Source organism: Panthera uncia, chromosome F1 (assembly GCF_023721935.1).
Source record: "Panthera uncia isolate 11264 chromosome F1, Puncia_PCG_1.0, whole genome shotgun sequence".
NCBI classification, from domain to species: domain Eukaryota; kingdom Metazoa; phylum Chordata; class Mammalia; order Carnivora; family Felidae; genus Panthera; species Panthera uncia.
The window spans coordinates 59,505,446-59,522,971 of NC_064813.1; the positions used below are offsets into that span (position 1 = coordinate 59,505,446).

General features: G+C 47.8%; 1 protein-coding gene across 8 annotated transcripts in view; it reads right to left on the minus strand.

The window, feature by feature from the left end:
* PBX1 (PBX homeobox 1) overlaps positions 1-17,526 on the minus strand; it is a 289,525-nt gene that overhangs the window by 165,748 nt on the left and 106,251 nt on the right. The window contains exon 1 of one of the 8 annotated variants that reach the window (XR_007458870.1): positions 3,577-4,571. The exons of 6 other annotated variants lie outside the window; for them this stretch is intronic. The gene's annotated coding sequence lies outside the window, so the exon portion shown is untranslated. Of the gene's footprint in view, positions 1-3,567; positions 4,572-17,526 lie in introns of those variants that run through there. One more of the 8 variants, XR_007458869.1, reaches the window with a different exon arrangement.

The following is a 17,526-nucleotide window of genomic DNA, read 5'->3' on the forward strand; positions in this document are numbered from 1 at the left end:
TCCAGCTAATGATAAACTATTTAAAGGGAGGTGCACACATGTTTCAAAGACACAACTGTAAGGTTGAAAAATGAACGTGAAAAGATGGCATGACGGCATGAGATATGTGTGCCCTGGCAGGAGCGAGAGCAGCCAGGAGAGGCAGGTGTCCCCCCAAAGTCTCTGCGTGGGGGGAGCACCGGAAGTCACAAGCGGGAAGAGCCCAGGGCCCACGTGGTACCTTGGGGATAGCACAACACACAGGGTCTCAGATGCATGCCCACAGCAGGACCCAGCTGGGAGAGTTAGCGAGATCTGGAAGACACAAAGCTAAGAAGGACAAAGAAAACGCCCCCTGGCTCTTATCAAAGTTACTTCTTCCGTGAGTGAATGCTAAGCCCACAGTTTCTCCATATATGAGGGGTTTTTTTTTAATTTTTTTAAATGTTTCTTTTCCAAAGAGAGAGAGAGCACCCCATCTCCCAGCGCCCTCCTCTCTCTCTTTGCTCTGTCGCTTGCCTGCACTTTCCAAGAATCCAGCAGCTCAAGGGTTAATGTCCAGCACCCAGAAGATAGTCCCAAGGGCCATGCTCCAGCACTATGGCTGTGTCCATGCTGCCTGTCGGGAGTCCACGCCGTGCTGGTTGTTAAGTAGTCTGGACACCACTTCTGCATCCAGGGTTGGGAATGGTCAGTGCATCACTCATTTGTTCAACAAACTTATCCGCGACTGAGAGCGTACTGGCCTGTGCCCAGGAGATCAGGGAAATGAAGTGGGATCCTGGTCTCTCTCACTGACTCGCCCCTGTGAACCCAAGGAGGGAGGCATCACCATTCCTTTCTGCCTTCTGACATCTTAATGCACACCTCCTTCCAAGGGTCCTGGGGCAGCCAAGGAAACATACCTCGAGAAACTGTGGGACTTAGCATTCACTTAAGGAAGAAGCAACTTTGATAAGTTTGAAAGTTTCTGATGCTACCCCTCTGCTGCTTGTCACCTGCTTAGTTCCCATCAGACAGGCCAGGGAAGCTTCCCAAGAGACCAGACCAGACAGGTTTGGCAAAGCAGAGAAGCCTGATAAGATCTGGGTCTCTGGCAGAGAGGAGAGGCTGGGAAATTGGCAAATAGTTCTGTCACAGATCAAAAAAGACTTGAGGCCAAGAACACACCCTTGTGGGGTCCAGGTGACCTACCACTGTCATCTAAAAAGAACCAAATGTAATGGGGTGGCTCAGTCGGCTGAGTGTCAGATTCTTGATTTCTGCTCAGATCGTGATCCCAGGGTCATGGGGATCCAGCCTGGCATCGGGCTCCACACTGAGTATGGAGCCTGCTTGGGATTCTCTCTCTCTCTCTCTCTCTCTCTCTCTCTCTCTCTCTCTCCCCCCTTTCCCCTGCATCACACACACACTCTCTCTCTCTAAAAGAAAAAATAAGAAACTAAAAATAAATAAATAAATTTTAAAAACGTAATAGGACTCACAATAATAATAAGGAGCATCACTTACTGGGCGTCTAAGGCTCTGCACATACCCTCTGATCTATTCCGCACAGGTCCCCTGCCCTGCAGGTAGTTTGTCCCTTCACAGGCGAATAAACAGAGGTCTGGGGAGGTTAACTAGCAATGCCAGTAAGTGGCTAACGCAGGATTCAAACTCAAGCCTGACTAGTTCCCACCGGGTGGTGCTGTGCTCTGTGACTCTACAGACGATGGGCACCTAACGGTCTCCACCTAGAAGGCTTCAAGAAGCCACAGACTGAGGTGCTCTCCAGCACCAGGGAAGGCACCCCGTGTAGACAGGACGCACACAGGCTTTGGACTCTCACACAGGCTTCACCCTTCACCACCTGCTCAAGTTTAGAAACGTCACTCAGGTCCCAGATTCCCCACGTGAGAAATGGAGACGATGCCCACCTCTTAGAACTGTTGTTGATAATTGAGAAAAATGTTTATGAAAGTCCTAGCATTGTTCCCGGTACAGAAGGAATGAATAGCAATTCTCCTCTGGTCTCCGGGACCCCTGTCCCCTCGCAGGGAAACCGGAAACACTTCTGTGTTATTTCACGCTTCCGAGAGGTAGGAGGGAGGAAAAGAGCAGAGCCTGGGGTCCGGGATGGAATTAGGACCTGCTGGCTTTAGTCATCCACTGGGGGGAAGCTGACTTTGCTTCCTTCCACCCTAGGAAGCATGACGGTGCCCCTAATTTGTAGGTGAGATAAGACCTTTCCGTTCTGGAACTCTGTGATAAGCTGCCGCTACGCTATTTTCATGAGCTAAAAGGACATTTTTCATGAAAATAGAACTAAAAATAACAACAACAAAAATAATGCAGAGAGATCTAGGAGAAGACATCCCCATCTCCCAGGAATAGCCGTGACAGAGGAAGCCTTCAGAAAGGCGGCTGTAGAAGAGTCCGAGGAACACTGGAAGATTCTGCGAATGCCTTTGGATGATTCGACATCCCTTTAACAGAGCTACAACTCCGCAGTCAGAAAACGAGGCTCAAGTCTTGATCCTGGCACGTTAACATCCTGTGTCACTCAACCTCTCCGGGACTCAGTTTCCCCACCAGTAACTGGCTCTAGTAATTCACATCTAACTCCTGGCGTCAAGGTCATGATTAAACGCCGTAACATACTTATAAGTGAGTCCTCTTCTGAATTTGTTACTAAAGCTCAACACACAGGACTAAGTGGTTCCTAACCATAAAATTCTATAGAAAGTTTATTTACTTTCTATATGCTGGATATGACTACTTAGGTTTAAGGACAAAAAAGTTCCATTATTGAGTTTAGTGCCTCAAATCTCTTTTGCCAATACATGTGGTACAAGAAAGACTCTATCTCGGGAGGCTCCTCCCATTGTAAGTGACTTCTCGATGTGTGAGGCGCTCATTCTCTTTCCGTATTTATTCCCCTTAGGAAGTAACATCCAAACACATCTTGATGCCCAGAGAAGCAGGTCTATGAGTCTAGGACACTTAAACATTTAAATACAGTCTTTTCAACCTAAGGGCTGAGGTCAGAGAAGTATCCTGGTCTGCCTTGACCACATGGGATCCTTCTTTCCAGGGTCTGTCCATTCTGGCTTCTAAAAAAATTTTTAATTTAATAAAACCATTAAAACCCGCTTCTCAAAACTTAGGGAAAGCACTAACACATAGATTCCCTTTGTTCTCCTTCCGTTTTTCAGAATTCATAAAGCATAAGAGAGATCAAAGAATAAAGACAGTTCTTTCATTTCTGCAATCCTTTCACAAAGTATCAAGAAACAGGGAAAACACGATGATAATGCTATCTGCCAGAGATAGGTAGATGTATCTACAGATTCATCTACAAAAAGCAAACAGCATGCTTGAGCCTGAGGAATTCACAAGGATATTCACAAGGCTGTTTTAAATGTAAGTCTAGCTCTTGGATATTCCGCACATAAACAACAGAAAAGAAATCTTAAGAGGAACTATAAATCTGAAAGTGATCCCGCGTCAATACGAGAAAGAAGAGAAAGGGGCACCGTACCGCACAAGCACATAGATTTTACCATCACAGTAAGTGTTAAGTCTGTAGACCGGGTTCAGCAGCCTTACCTAGCTTACCCAGTGATGGATCCAAAGCAAGTGTGGGCGTGGGCATGTCGTGTGCAGCCAGGTGGGGTGGTGGTTCCCGACACATTAAGCAAGATGACACAGCAGAAAGGCTTTGATTCCATTCACATGGTCTGGGTTTGAAGGTCCCTTCTACCCCCACCCATGCAAGCAACCCCAAGCAAAGCATTTAGCCTCTCCACCTCGGTTCTCCGGGTTGTAGCACAGGGAAGAAGATAATGACACAAACCCTGCTTGTCTCATTTGTTGTGTGAGTCAAGATAACAGAGGGGAAGCCATGTAGCCAGTTAGAAGGAGCACTGGCTTCGGAATCGCAGGGCCAGACTTAAACGTCTTAGTTGTGGAGGCGGGGGACTTGGCTGGCTCAGTAGAGCATTTGAGTCTGGATCTCGGGGTTATGAGTTCGAGCCGCACGTCGGGTGTAGAGGTTACTTAACAATCGTCTTTAGAGGCGCCTGGGTGGCTCAGTCGGTTAGGCACCTGACTGCAGCTCAGGTCATGATCTCACTGTTCGTGAGATCAAGCCCTGCATTGAGCTCTGCACTGCCTGTTTGGGATTCTCTCTCTCCCTCTCTCTCGGCCCCTCCTCTGTTCCTGCTCTTTCTCTCAAAATAAATAAATAAACTTAAAAAAATACAAGTCTTTAAAAGAAAGTCTTATTGTGGATGCTTTTTACAGGACCTCCGGGCCATTCCTTGAAATGCTGGGTTTCCTCTTCTACAGAACAGGGCTCTCTCTTCCACCGCAAGGCACCCTGGTGGGCATCAGGTGCCGGAACACCTGATAGGACATCTGGAAGCTGCACACCTCTCCACGGATGCTAATAGGGGTCACACAAATGTAAGTTACTGCCATCCGCTAACTGATCTGTATCTGGCAACTTTGAGTTTTGAACCCAAATTGGATGAGGGTCCTAGAATGACCACTCCCTTAGAGGTTTTCTTCTCCCTTTGTGCCCTTTCCCCAGGACATGTTTAGCGAGCCGCTCTCTGCATCAGAAGACTCGCAGGCTGGGTTCCGAGCAGAACTGGAGGCTGGGGGGGTGGGAGGGGGGGCGGCGTGCAACAGAATGATGGAGAAGCCCCGCAGCCCCGAGCTGCCCTGCCCTTGCAGGGATCCCACCAGGAAGCAAGGTTCGTGAAGTGAGGAGAAGAGGAAAGGGAAGAGCTTCTTTCCTCCCATTCAAGTGGTTTTCTGCTGAGGGCCTCCTGTCCATGGAGGCCCCGGTAGAGCAGCGACCCCAGGATTTCGACCCCAGAGCTCCCCAGCCTGACGCCTCAGCCCCCGGTTTCCCCCACAGCCCCAGGAAGGAGGCGGCCTCCCATCAGTAGCAGAAAACTGGGGGTAGAACCTGGGACATGGTTATCCTCAGCCTACACGAATAGCCTTGCTTTTTTTTTTAAGTTGGAAGTACCCAACTTTGATAATTGACAGAAAACAGCAACTATTAAGCAACTAAAAGTCATCATTCCTAAAATAAAAGTTCCTTGAGGTCAAGTTTTTTTTTTTTTCTTTTCTGCTTTGTTTACTAAAGTATTCCAAGCACCGAGAACAGTGCCTGGCATGTAGTAGATAGATGCTCAATAAATATTTATTCAATGGATGGATGAGTCCATGGCCAGACAGATGGCCAGACAGATGGCCAGACAGATGGGAGGGTGTATGGATGAATAGGTCCTTCCTGTGGGTCCAGAAAGAGCCATACCCAAACCACTCTCGTTTCTAAACACGTGCAAAGAAACTGAGCGATCCCCAAATGCAATTTATGAGCCATTTTCTCACCAGTTCAGAATAACCAGAAGGGCCAAGTTGATGTAGGGATGGCTCAAGGATGGCTCTCTGAGAGACTATGTTAAAGAAGATAGGATGCGGGGCGCCTGGGTGGCTCAGTGGGTTAAGCGGCCGACTTCAGCTCAGGTCATGATCTCACGGTCCGTGAGGGCTGTGAGTTCGAGCCCCGCGTCGGGCTCTGTGCTGACAGCTCAGAGCCTGGAGCCTGCTTCAGATTCTGTGTCTCCCTCTCTCTGACCCTCCCCTGTTCATGCTCTGTCTCTCTCTGTCTCAAAAATAAATAAATGTTAAAAAAAATAAATAAAATAAAATAAAATAAAGAAGGTAGGATGATTTCTTCCCCTTTCTTTTCATTGGGCCTATAACATCTGGTAGATCACAACTGTTTGGTTTATTTTTTTTTAACATTTATTTAGTTTTTGAGACAGAGACAGAGCGTGAGCGGGTGACAGGCAAAGATAGAGGGACTCACAGATACCAAAGCAGGCTCCAGGCTCCGAGCTGTCAGCACAGAGCCCGACGCGGGGCTTGAACTCACAGACCGTGAGATCATGACCTGAGCTGAAGTCGGATGCTTAACCTACTGAGCCTAAACGGCCCCCATCACATCTGTTTTGATAAATCTATAAGAAAGACTTACATTATAATTACATTGTGATTATATGTGTCACATTAATGCATTTTTATTGAGTACTTCTATTCTATACAAGGAAAATACTTAAAGGCAAGCTTTTGTTTGCTGGGATACTTCAAACATTCCCCCCAAAGTCTTCTTTACAGTATTCATTTATTCAACAAGTTTCTTTCTTTCTGGGTAAATAATTTTATCGGCAAAGACAAAACAAAGGTAAATCTGAGTTGCTCAGGACCAAAGATCAAAACTTGGAGCAGGGCTTAAATTAACGCGTCTCTCTGGAATTCGGTTTTCCCTTACTTTCTTTTTGTTTTTTTCCTATCCTCAGCTATACCTCATGGTTCATTTCATTATTTCCTCTCCTTTGTCCTTAAAGCTCCTTGTCACCTAGTGAGCAGCAACCCAGACTTGGCCTAATGCAATCACTGGGTTTCTCTCCACCTGTCCCCAGACTGCTGAGGAAAAGTCACACAACCAAGTTTCCATGGGCCTTCTATGTACTGGTCTGGAACAAAACCCAACAAGCTGCTGAAAGCTGGGGTCCTCCCCTCAGAGGCATCGAGAAATCTACTCACAATCGACTGCAATGTATCTGCGAACAGTTCTGTCTCCAAGAGGCAGCTATAATGAACTCCTCAATTAATTAATATTTTAAACCATCTAACGTAGAGGGATTTCTTTTAAATGCCTAACTAACTTTTCGACTTCTTTCTCATTTATTTACCTTCTGGTTTCCGTTCCCCGTTGTCAAAACATACACACGTATGTATGTGCACATAGGTATACACACACACACATACACATACTTCGTTTTCTATTCTCTGAGCACAAAGGAAATGAATGCAACCAGTTTTCTCTTCCCTAGTTCTCAGGTTGTAATTCGTATTGCAAGAAAAAAGTTTAAACGTTTCAAAGTGCCAGGCTCACACACAGTAGGTGCCTCATAAGTGTCTGTAGAAGTAGGAGCGAAGCACAGAGTATAAGTAACACACAGAAACTCAAGGAAATGAGAGTGTTCAGCCTAGGGAAGAGAAGAGGAAGGGATACAGATAGGGGTCTTCAAATATCTGAGTGGCCAGGGACGCTTAGGGGGCTCAGTTGGTTAAGGGCCCGACTCTTGATTTCGGCCCAGGTTGTGACCTCACGGTTCATGAGTTCAAGCCCCGTGTTGGGCTCTGCACTGACAGCATGAAGCCTGCCTTGGGATTCTTTCTCTTTTTTTCTCTTTCTCTCTCTCTCAAAATAAATAAACTTAAAAAAAAAAATATCTGAGCAGCCGTTGTACAAAACAGCAGTGGATTTCTTTTACACTGTGTCTAAGGGGAGCCCTCAGATGGATGAGAGAAAATCTCACTGAGGGAGATTCCGTCCATCAGGAGAAAAAACAGCCTGTTTGAGACGCAGAATATCCTAACAACTTTTTGTTAAATAATAATGATCTCCAAGGCTCCTTTAAGATAGAAAAGCTCTGTGCTCTTACTACCCCTTTCTAGGAGTATTTAGACAAAATCTGGGTGACACCAGCCAGTCCTGTTGAAGCTTGTGGTACTGTAAGTCCACTGGGTAGGCGTTTAAAATTGGATCCCTTCTGGGGCGCCTGGGTGGCTCAGTCGGTTGAGCGGCCGACTTCGGCTCAGGTCATGATCTCACGGTCCGTGGGTTCAAGCCCCGCATCGGGCTCTGTGCTGACAGCTCGGAGCCTGGAGCCTGTTTCGGATTCTGTGTCTCCCTCTCTCTGACCCTCCCCCATTCATGCTCCGTCTCTCTCTGTCTCAAAAATAAAAATAAACGTTAAAATCGGATCCCTTCTGAATCTGTACTTCTAAAACTATTAATGTCTTCTCTTCCAGGCAAACCCCAACAAGCTTAAAAGCTTTGCTTAAAAAAAAAAAAAGCAAATGAATAAAATAAATGTTTGTTTCACGAGCTTCTAAAATATAATCTTTTAGTAATTAATTTCTAGTTCCTTATGGGATATCTGTGAGACCCATCTGCCTGGAAACAGGCTTTCCTTCTGCATTTGTTAAACCATCTACGTCCACCCCACCACCAACACACAGGTAGGGGCCAGACTTCCACGTGTGACAAAGTAATGCACCTGCTCTACTCTGAGATCTCATTCCCACCAGGAAGGAAGAAACCATTAATTAATTTCACACCATCACTGGTATTTCCAATGGCACCTCCCTCGTCCAACTGAGATCAGAGCGGTGGCTTGAGTTTTATTTATTTATTTTTTTAATTTTTTTTTTAATGTTTATTTATTTTTGAGACAGAGAGAGACAGAGCATGAACAGGGGAGGGTCAGAGAGAGGGAGACACAGAATCTGAAGCAGGCTCCAGGCTCTGAGCTGTCAGCACAGAGCCCGACGCGGGGCTCGAACCCACGGACCGTGAGATCATGACCTGAGCGAAGTCGGACGCTTAACCGACTGAGCCACCCAGGCGCCCCTTGAGTTTTATTTTTAAGAGGAGCTTGGGGTCAGGAGACACAATTTGTGGACTCCATGCCGTCATTTCCTTCCTCCGAGCCTCAGATTTGCCACTTGTAAGACGGGGTGGGATCCGTGTTTGCCCCAAGAACCTACTTCACGGAGCGGTGACAAAGATCGAATGAGAACACAAACATCGATGGAAACCCTCTAGTGCTATTATTCAAAGGCGGAAGATTGTTTCTCAGGTAAATTTTAAAAGTAACTACAAAAGTAGCAGTAAATTTTGCCTCTTAATTACTTAGGCAATAATTAAATGAATACAGTCTGTCTGACTTTTTCTTAAAGAGCAATGTAAGGTCTCAGATTCAGTTATCGGACTGCGGTCGACAACCTCCTGATCTCACAGTGTGACCTTAAAAATCCAAAGGCCCGGGGCGCCTGGGTGGCTCAGTCGGCTAAGCGTCCGACTTCAGCTCAGGTCACGATCTCGCGGTCTGTGAGTTCGAGCCCCGCGTCGGGCTCTGGGCCGATGGCTCAGAGCCTGGAGCCTGCTTCGGATTCTGTGTCTCCCTCTCTCTCTGCCCCTCCCCCATTCATGCTCTCTCTCTCTCTCTCTCTCTCTCTCTGTCTCAAAAATAAATAAACGTTAAAAAAAAAAAAAAATCCAAAGGCCCAAAAGGGCTGCCAACGTCTAGCGAAAGCCCAGGTGACTGCACACACCATGTCCCATCACATATTTTCGAAGCAGCCCTTCAGCTACCTCCTACCTTTGCATGTCTCCTACTGAGCTCTTACGTCCTGACAGTGGCCTCCCGCCTCTCCAGTGGCGACAGCAGCAGACTGGCCCCCCTGCCTGCCCCGTGAGTCATTTCATCCTTTTCAAAGTGTCCACAGAGTTTTTGACAAGGGCTTCTTAGTCCTCCATCATCTCCTGTCATCGTCTCCTGCCCGGGTATCATTCATCAACCAAATAAAAAGCCCAGCCCAGGAAACAAAGTATTTGATGTGGTTAATTAAGAACGTGGAAAAAAAAGAGAGAGAGAGAGAGAGAGAGAGAGAGAGAGAGAACGTGGAAGCCACGTAACCTTTAGCGGGCTGATGAGGAGTCGGAGGAAAACCCAGGGAAGCTTTTCATAGTTATTGGCAAGCCAGTGTCTCAAAACACCGGCCTGGATACCAGAAGATACATGTAGAATTTGATTTAGTTTATTTCTCCCCCCCGCGCCCCCCACCCCGACTACGTGAGGACAGTTTCCTCACTACTTACATGATATCTCCGCCATCGCAGATAAATCTAAATTAAAATGACCTTAGAGATCCTTCCATCTCCAAACGGGTCCCCCCGTGGAGTCTGGAACACAGCAAGTCCTAATTAACAGAGCACAACAGTTCTAAAAACAGTTGTCTGTCAAACTGCCCTGCAGACCAGAGGCCAGGGAGGGGCTTGTGGACACGGTCCCCTTCACTGTGGTCTCCTTGGCACTGTGTGGGTAGTAGCAAAGGTGGAAGAAAAGGAAATGATCTCTAGCTGATTAAAAAAAAAAAAAAGTCTCGCACTAGTGAGCTCAAGGGCAATTGAAAAGAAAAGCGTCACCTCGAGGGGTCACCCAGCCGGACCACCAGGGATTAAGGGAACTAATGTTTTCGATTGGAATTAACCAGAACCCGCCCTGTAGAGAAGACACAGAAGCCTATCCTCTACCTTCGAATCCCCTTGTCCTCCCTTCGACAACCCCCAATCTCCCACTTTCTGACAACAAAATCTATCACAGGAATCTTCTTTAGGAAAGAGTTATCTTAGGGGCGTCTGGGTGGCTCAGTCAGTTAAGTGTCTGACTCTTGATTTCGGCTCAGGTCATGATCTCGAGGTTCGTGAGTTTGAGCCCCGCACTGGGCTCTGCGCTGACGGCATGGAGCCTGCTTGGGATTCTCTCTCTCCTTCTTTCTCTCTGCCCCTCCCTCGCTTGCACACACACTCTCTCCCAAAATAAATACGTAAACTTAAAACTTTTTTAAAAATAAGCGTCCTTTTTACTCAGATAGTCGTTAGCGTATACATCGGCTAACGAAAACCAACCGATTACAAAACGTGGCTTAACGTATCATGGGGATATGGTCTGCTTCCCTCTAGATGGGCTGTGGCAGCTGGGTGACTGGTTCCTGGGATTTTTCACTCGAGGCCCTGGCCACCAGCTCATGTTCTCAACCAGAAGCGTGAAGAAGGCCAACAGCTTTGCTCATCAAAAATGCAATTTCCCACACACAGAGGCAATAGCACAAAACTATTTTCTTTCGTTGCCAAATGAATTGTGTTTGGTAATCTGAAAGCATCATAAATTTTAGACACACAGGACCCAAAAAGGAGCTCGCCTTTGATGCTGGTTGTGATTCAGGGAGGGCGCTGTGTGGATATAAACGGGCTGGCCGCTCCCGGGACGTGGGAAAAGGTGCAGATCCTGAGAGTGGAGTCCGTAATCTGACGTTCGGGTCTGCCTCTTGGGTTGCTCTATCTATGCGCCAGAGGATTTCCTCGTCCTCTATAAACAGACACACCCATGTGCAGGAAACAACGTCATTAGTAACCCCTTTGCACTTACACTTCCTCTGTAAGAAAGCCACGAAGGTTCCCCACCACCAACCACGTCTAGCCTGTAAGCCTGTCTTGAATGGGTGCACGCTGGAAGGGAAAGAGCATGGCTTTGACAGACGTAGGGGGAATCCACCATCACGTATACTTTCTATTAAAAATGGGCCAATGCCACTAAGTGGATAGGGCCGTTGGGACAGGGATTAAATGATGAAATACATACGTGAACCACCTACTTGAAATTCTCTTGGTCTCCCTTCCATAATCTGACCCTACTCATCTTGCCTTAGTCTGTTTGAGCTGCTGTTAACACAAGGACCACAGACTGGCAGAGCCATCAGTCTATAAACAAGAGAAATTTACTTCTTAGGGTTCTGGAGCCTGAAAAGTCCCGGATCAGGGTGCCAGAGGATTTGGTGTCTGGCAGGAGCCTGCTTCCTTTTTCCTCAACGGAAGGCCATTTTCGCTCTGTCCTCACATCGCAGAAGGGGTGAGGGGACTCTCTGGGGTCCCTTGTGTAAGGGCACTAATTCCATTCGTGGAGGCCCCACCGTCATGACCCAGTCTTCTCCCAAAGGCCCCACCTCCAAATACCATCACATTGGTGATTAGGTTTCAACACGTGACTTCGGGGGGGGCACAGACAGTCCATCCATAGCATCATCTTATTCCATTGCTACCATAACCCACATCGTGCTCAACAGGCAAGCCCACATCCTCGCCGTCACTCCCTTCCAATGCAGAAGTGGTTCCTAACTCCAGTCACCTCCTTAGTGCTGGTGACTGCCTCCTCTCCCACCCTCGTGCCTCCCCCAAGCACCTCACCCTGCCCCACCTCCTCTCTACGAAGCCAACTCTAATTATGACGAACTCTAAGCCAAGGCTTCGGTCTCTGAAATATCACTGTACTTTTAATCCCTGACATCTAATTACAAGTTCACCGAACATTATCGTCTGCAGTTTATGTATTGTGGTCTTCTCTCCCAAACACTGGAAGCTCCCCTAAGGCAGATAATCCATTTTTTATACTTTTTTTTTGTAGACCTCACAGCACCTTAAAAACGGTCAGTAAATGGTGCAAATAAATGCACTTTGTAAACTGTCAAACAGGGTGTGCATGGAAGATATTCTTACTTGCCATAAACCGTGAAGGCCTGGCTATTACTCATGTTTGGGACCTTCGCAGTACCTTCTAGTTGGGCAAGGGGTCAAAACTAGGCCAGGAATCCTAACGGGAGTGTCCAAATGAGGTGTGGCAGTGATCGGTGACCAGTGACGGGTATGGCGGTGACAGTCTTCTGCAAAAACGAAAACACCCAGGCAGTTACTGCTATGGGTAGAGGGGGCTCTGGGACAGCAAGTCCATTTAAAGGCTGACCTCAGCCCTTGGCTCAAGGTCAAGGTCGAAGCTTTGAGAGGAACTCTCAGCTGCTAGGAAGTGAATCAGGCAGGGCCCCTTGAGAACAACACCACTAACACATATTAAGCAGAACAGTTAAAAAACAAAACAAAACAAAACAAAACACCTCCATATCAGGGGGCGCCTGGGTGGCTCAGTCGGTTAGGCGGCAGACTCTTGGTTTCGGCTCAGATCACGATCTTCCCCGGTTCACGGGTTCAAGCCTCGCTTCGGACTCTGTGCTGACAGTGTGGAGCCTGCTTGGGATTCTGTCTCCCTCTCTCTCTGCCCCTCCCCTGCTCGTTCACTCCCTCTCTCAAAAGTAAACGAATAAACATTTTTAGAGAATAGTATTAAGAGAAACCTCCACATCACGTAGGCTGGCAAATTGAGGGACCAGGCTTTGAACCCAGGCAGCCCCACTCCAGAGGCTCTCCTCTTAAACCCTTCACTATAATCCATTTCAAGACTTGGTGTCTGAGCCCAGAAAAGTCCTTGAACTAAACTCTGCACCTATGACAGTCATGCTCCACGGCTTGAGATTCTGGATCCTCTGATCCTTACGAACCAGCTGGTGTCAGCTGGGTGCTGTAGTTTCTACCTTCATCCACACAATCCTGCCTCTTTGTCCTGCCTCCTTAGTTTAACCTTTCTGGTCCACCTGATTTTAATTTCTTATTTTTGTTCGTCCTTGGTTCCATTCTCCGTTGGTCTAGAGCCAGCCCTACTCCACGTCTGCTATAAAAATCCAGTACCTCAAGGGATCTGCTCATTCAGGAAGGAATCTGAAAGCAGAGAAGGAATTGACAGTGGAAGTCCAGACACTTGGCTGGACAAATACAACACAGTTATAAAAACACTTCATGGGCCCATGGAGGCCCCGGTTTATCGCAGGCGATTGGCAGATGGAGAATGCAAAGCCCCTCCTTTTCTTTCTTGGTCCCCTCTGTGCCACGAGCTACTTTGATCCAGCCTTCCTCTATCAAGGTGGGCTCAAGAACCTAGGCGAGGGGACTGAGTCTGTTAACTGCCCCAGTCCATGCCGAACAGAAACAGCACAGCCCTCCTCCCAAGGCAGGATCGTGGGGGGGAAGGTGCCATCGAGGGAGAGGGCGTGAGGGGTCACCAGACTCCAACTGCAGACACGGAGGGGGACTCGGCACATGGATCGCACCAAACCTGGTGTGCACAAAGTCCAAGACCTGGTGTTCTGGACTGAAAGTCTGTGTCACTCCAAAATACACCTGTCGGAGCCCTAACCCCCCACGTGAGAGTCGTAGGAGGGAGGCCTTCGGGAGGTAAGTAGGTTTCGAGGAGATCGTGAAGGTGGAGGCCCCCATGACGGTATTAGTGCCCTTCTACAAAGAGGAAGGATATGTAAGGATATCTGTCCGCCATGTGAGGGTACGAGGAGAAGGTGGCCAAACAGGACTCTCACCCAGAACAGAATACACAGGCACCCGGATCTCGAACTTCCCATCCTCTGTTTACGCCACCCTCGTTGACGGTATTGTGTTACGGCAGCCCGAGCTGACTAATTCACCCAGGCTGGTGAAAGAGGGGCATTTCATGTCCAATCCACAGCAGGATCTGCTTTCATCCAAGCACGTCCAAGGGGAGATGATGCAAGAAGACTGGAGCTAGTCCTTAGGATCAGATGGGGGTCCTGGGGTCCATGCATAACGACAGGAGTAACGCCAAGGATCTCGCAGCTGCCGAGGGCAGAACGTGAAGGGAAAAGCCAGTAAAGTGCACGAACCCCTCATGATGGTGGGCAATCCGACGCAAGCCATACAACAGAAGGGCTTCTGAGGCCGTCACTGAAGAGGAAAGCCTGCTCGCCAGCTCTGGCTCTGGCCAGCTCTCGGCGGTGCCCGGCGCCAGGGTGGTGGATGATCACGCAGAGGTCGCCGTCTCCACCGGCGGGGAGCTTGGGAGGTACAGACTGATGGCTAGGACTCTTAATGCTTCTTAAGCGAACAGTAAAACGAAGACATTTCCCACTGTCTTCAATGCTAAGGGTTGGATGCCAGAGGTAGAAAAAAGACCCAGAAGAGAACCTTTATTTCTATCCCATTTCTATGAATGAGATGGTTTTACTTCCCCCGCCCCCCACCAAAACTCCTGGGGGAGAGATCTGTAGACATGACCTGTCAGCCCGGGACAAGGAATTCAACCTTGGGCTTGCTGTCCTGGCTTTGCCCTCTACCAGCTGTGGGAATTTAGACAAGCCATTCTAGACCTCTAAAGCTCAGTACCCTCCTCTTAAAACGGAGTTAATTGTATTTCCCCTGCCAATCTCCTTGGGGTGTTTTTGAAGATCCAATAGGAATACAGATGTGAAAGCATTCGGCAAACCATAAAGTACCACGCAAAGAAAGGGGTTACTTCCATGGGCACCATAGAAATCCTAACGCTATCCCATCAAGTTTAAAGACACTTCCAGTAGGGTGAGCCTGTGACCTCTTTCTCTGACCAACCACCCTGTATCACCTTTGGTCTCTATTCACCTAGGACCAGTGGCCTCAGGGTCAACTGATTCAGACTTGCGTTTCTTCGTTTTTTCCCAGTTTGTTAGAGTTAGTAGTTTTGCTCCCCTGAAGCTAAGGCATGCTGGGTGGCTTCTAAATTCTGGCAGCATCTGTAAAAATTTCTGCCTGTTTAGTTGGCATCAAGTTCTTAATGGTACTTAGTGGTTCAGAATTAATTTCTCCACCACAGAATTATCCAGGACATTCCACGCCTATTTATAGCTTTCTCAGGAGTCCCTGACTACTGGCTTTTACTCCAAGTCCCTAGGCTATCTCTTTTAACAGGAAAAAGGGTTTTGGTGGCAATTACCAAGGTCTAGCATTCCAACTTAGCAAAGAAATGATGACCTTGGCAGAGCAAAGCAAAGTCAAGTACGTGGGAAGAAAACTAACTATTTGCATATCTGCCGCAGAAATCAACTGAAATGGTATTGAAAACACAAAGATGCTAAGGCTCTTTGATCTAGAGTTCAACTTCTCATTTCCCTCTTGTCCATGCGTAAGTCATGACCCCGGGAGACCTAGGCTTGATACAACAAAAGGGGGTCTGCTTCTAGAAATAAGCGTTTCAGGGCCACAAAAACAATGCCATCTCATGTGAAGTGAGGAAGCCCCAACCTTAAGAAACTTGAGAAGCAGAGGTGGAGGCTGACCCATGACTGAGGGTGAAAGGGAAATAAAACCAGCCACGTGTTGAAAGGTCAACTGGACGGGGAAACAGTCTCACCATTGGAATCTACACGTACCCGTATCTTATTTTCAGCTCAGGTCACTGTGCCCCAAGTTCCCAGCGTGTAAAACACTGACAGTTATTCAAAACCCCCTGGGCACTGTGCCTGAGCTGAGGTTTTGCATGTGGCTGAGGCCAGGAGACCTTGCAAACCACACGACTGTCGCTTCGCCCCCTAGTGGCTGGTGTGGCCCGTGCTGCGATCGGTGGGGAATCGTACCCCACTCTCCCTAGAGTTCCAACCAATTGGGAAGTTCAGGGCTGAAAGAAATGCTGTCCCTGCTGAATCTACAACGCCAAAATATTAGCAGATTCATAGGAGCTTAGTGTCCTAAGACAACTTAAAAATGTCAGTAACTCTTCTGGAAAAAAAAAAATGCTAGAGAGGCTGGGCTGACTAAAATACAGAGAAATAGTGGCCCTTGGAACTTGGATTCCCTGGAGGACAAGTCCCCCTGCCCCCACCACTGCCGCCTTTTCGGGTACTCCCAGCCCCACTCTGACTTTCTGAGAATAGCACTGATAACTTATTTAAAGCGTTCCATTATTGTAGGTGAGGGACACTCCAGTGACCAATCTGCCAAGAAAATCCCTCCACTGGGGTATGTTCCTCCCCACCCCCCCTTTTCAACCTTAACATAAAATGTGTCATACACTATGATCACGTTCACAGCATTTATATGCTGGTTAATATGCATGTATGGTAGAAATGCGCTGGGGCCCAAATAGGTTTGCTGGATAGAATTCCTCAAAGAAGGGCCATGGACAGGAACTCAGAATTTTATTACATTCACATGCACACCCACATCTGAGTGAGTGCAGTGCGTTGCTGTTGGCCCTTTCCATCAAGTACAATTGTAGCTTGAAGACAGAGGGGGGAATTAGAGAATAAAAGATGAAAGGGGGGGGGGGGGGAGAGAGAGGAAGGAAGGAAGGAAGGAAGGAAGGAAGGAAGGAAGGAAGGAAGAAAAATAATGACATTTCCCCCTGCCTTTGAAGTGCCTGCACATTGACCAGATGAATTGGGAAAAGGACACACTACGGGTATCCCCAAAGCCAAGACAAGGTGACTGAGGACACTCCCCCAGATAAGGACAAAAATAGAAGTCTCTGTGTGCTCATGTGTGTATACACATTTGCAAATAATCAGATGTACACGCAAGAGGCACAGGAATGCTTCTGCACATTTATGTGCTATACAGACATGTGTTCACAGACATGAGGCAAATATCTCTTTACAAATACAATTTAGCAGGTATGAGACTGCTGATCAGCAGCAGCTTAAGAAGAAGGGGGAGAAAATCCTGTGGAAATCATTAATACTCCAGGAACCTCTAAGACTCAACCTGAATGCAGACACTTAAGCTCTCAGCTTTGCCATTAAAGCTGGGGCCTAAATTATTGATCTCTTGCCTTTATCAGCATAACAGTCACGTCCCAGTATCGAGATCTAAGTACACTGCGGTCCCTCTGCTGCAGCCACTGAAATAATTAGGAGAAATTCTCATTAAAGGAGAGTGAAAGGTTCAGAGACGGAGGCAGAGCAAAGGGTCCGGGAGGGTGTTTAATGTCTTCCATGGGGTCGAGAGATCACTGGGATCAAATCCCCAAGCAGTGCCCACAGATGACAGCTTATCAAAGGGAGGAAGTATAAACAATTCACACATGCAGTGGCCCTCTGTGGTGTGTTTACATCTGCGGGTGTCTATGTGGAGTCACAAGCAGGCTGCAGAGAAATCGCCTGTCCGTGTTCACAGGGGGGTGGGGGTGGATGGCAGGGCCGGAGCCTCGCCATGTTGGGGGCGGGGGGGGGGGGGGGGGGGGGGGGGGGGGG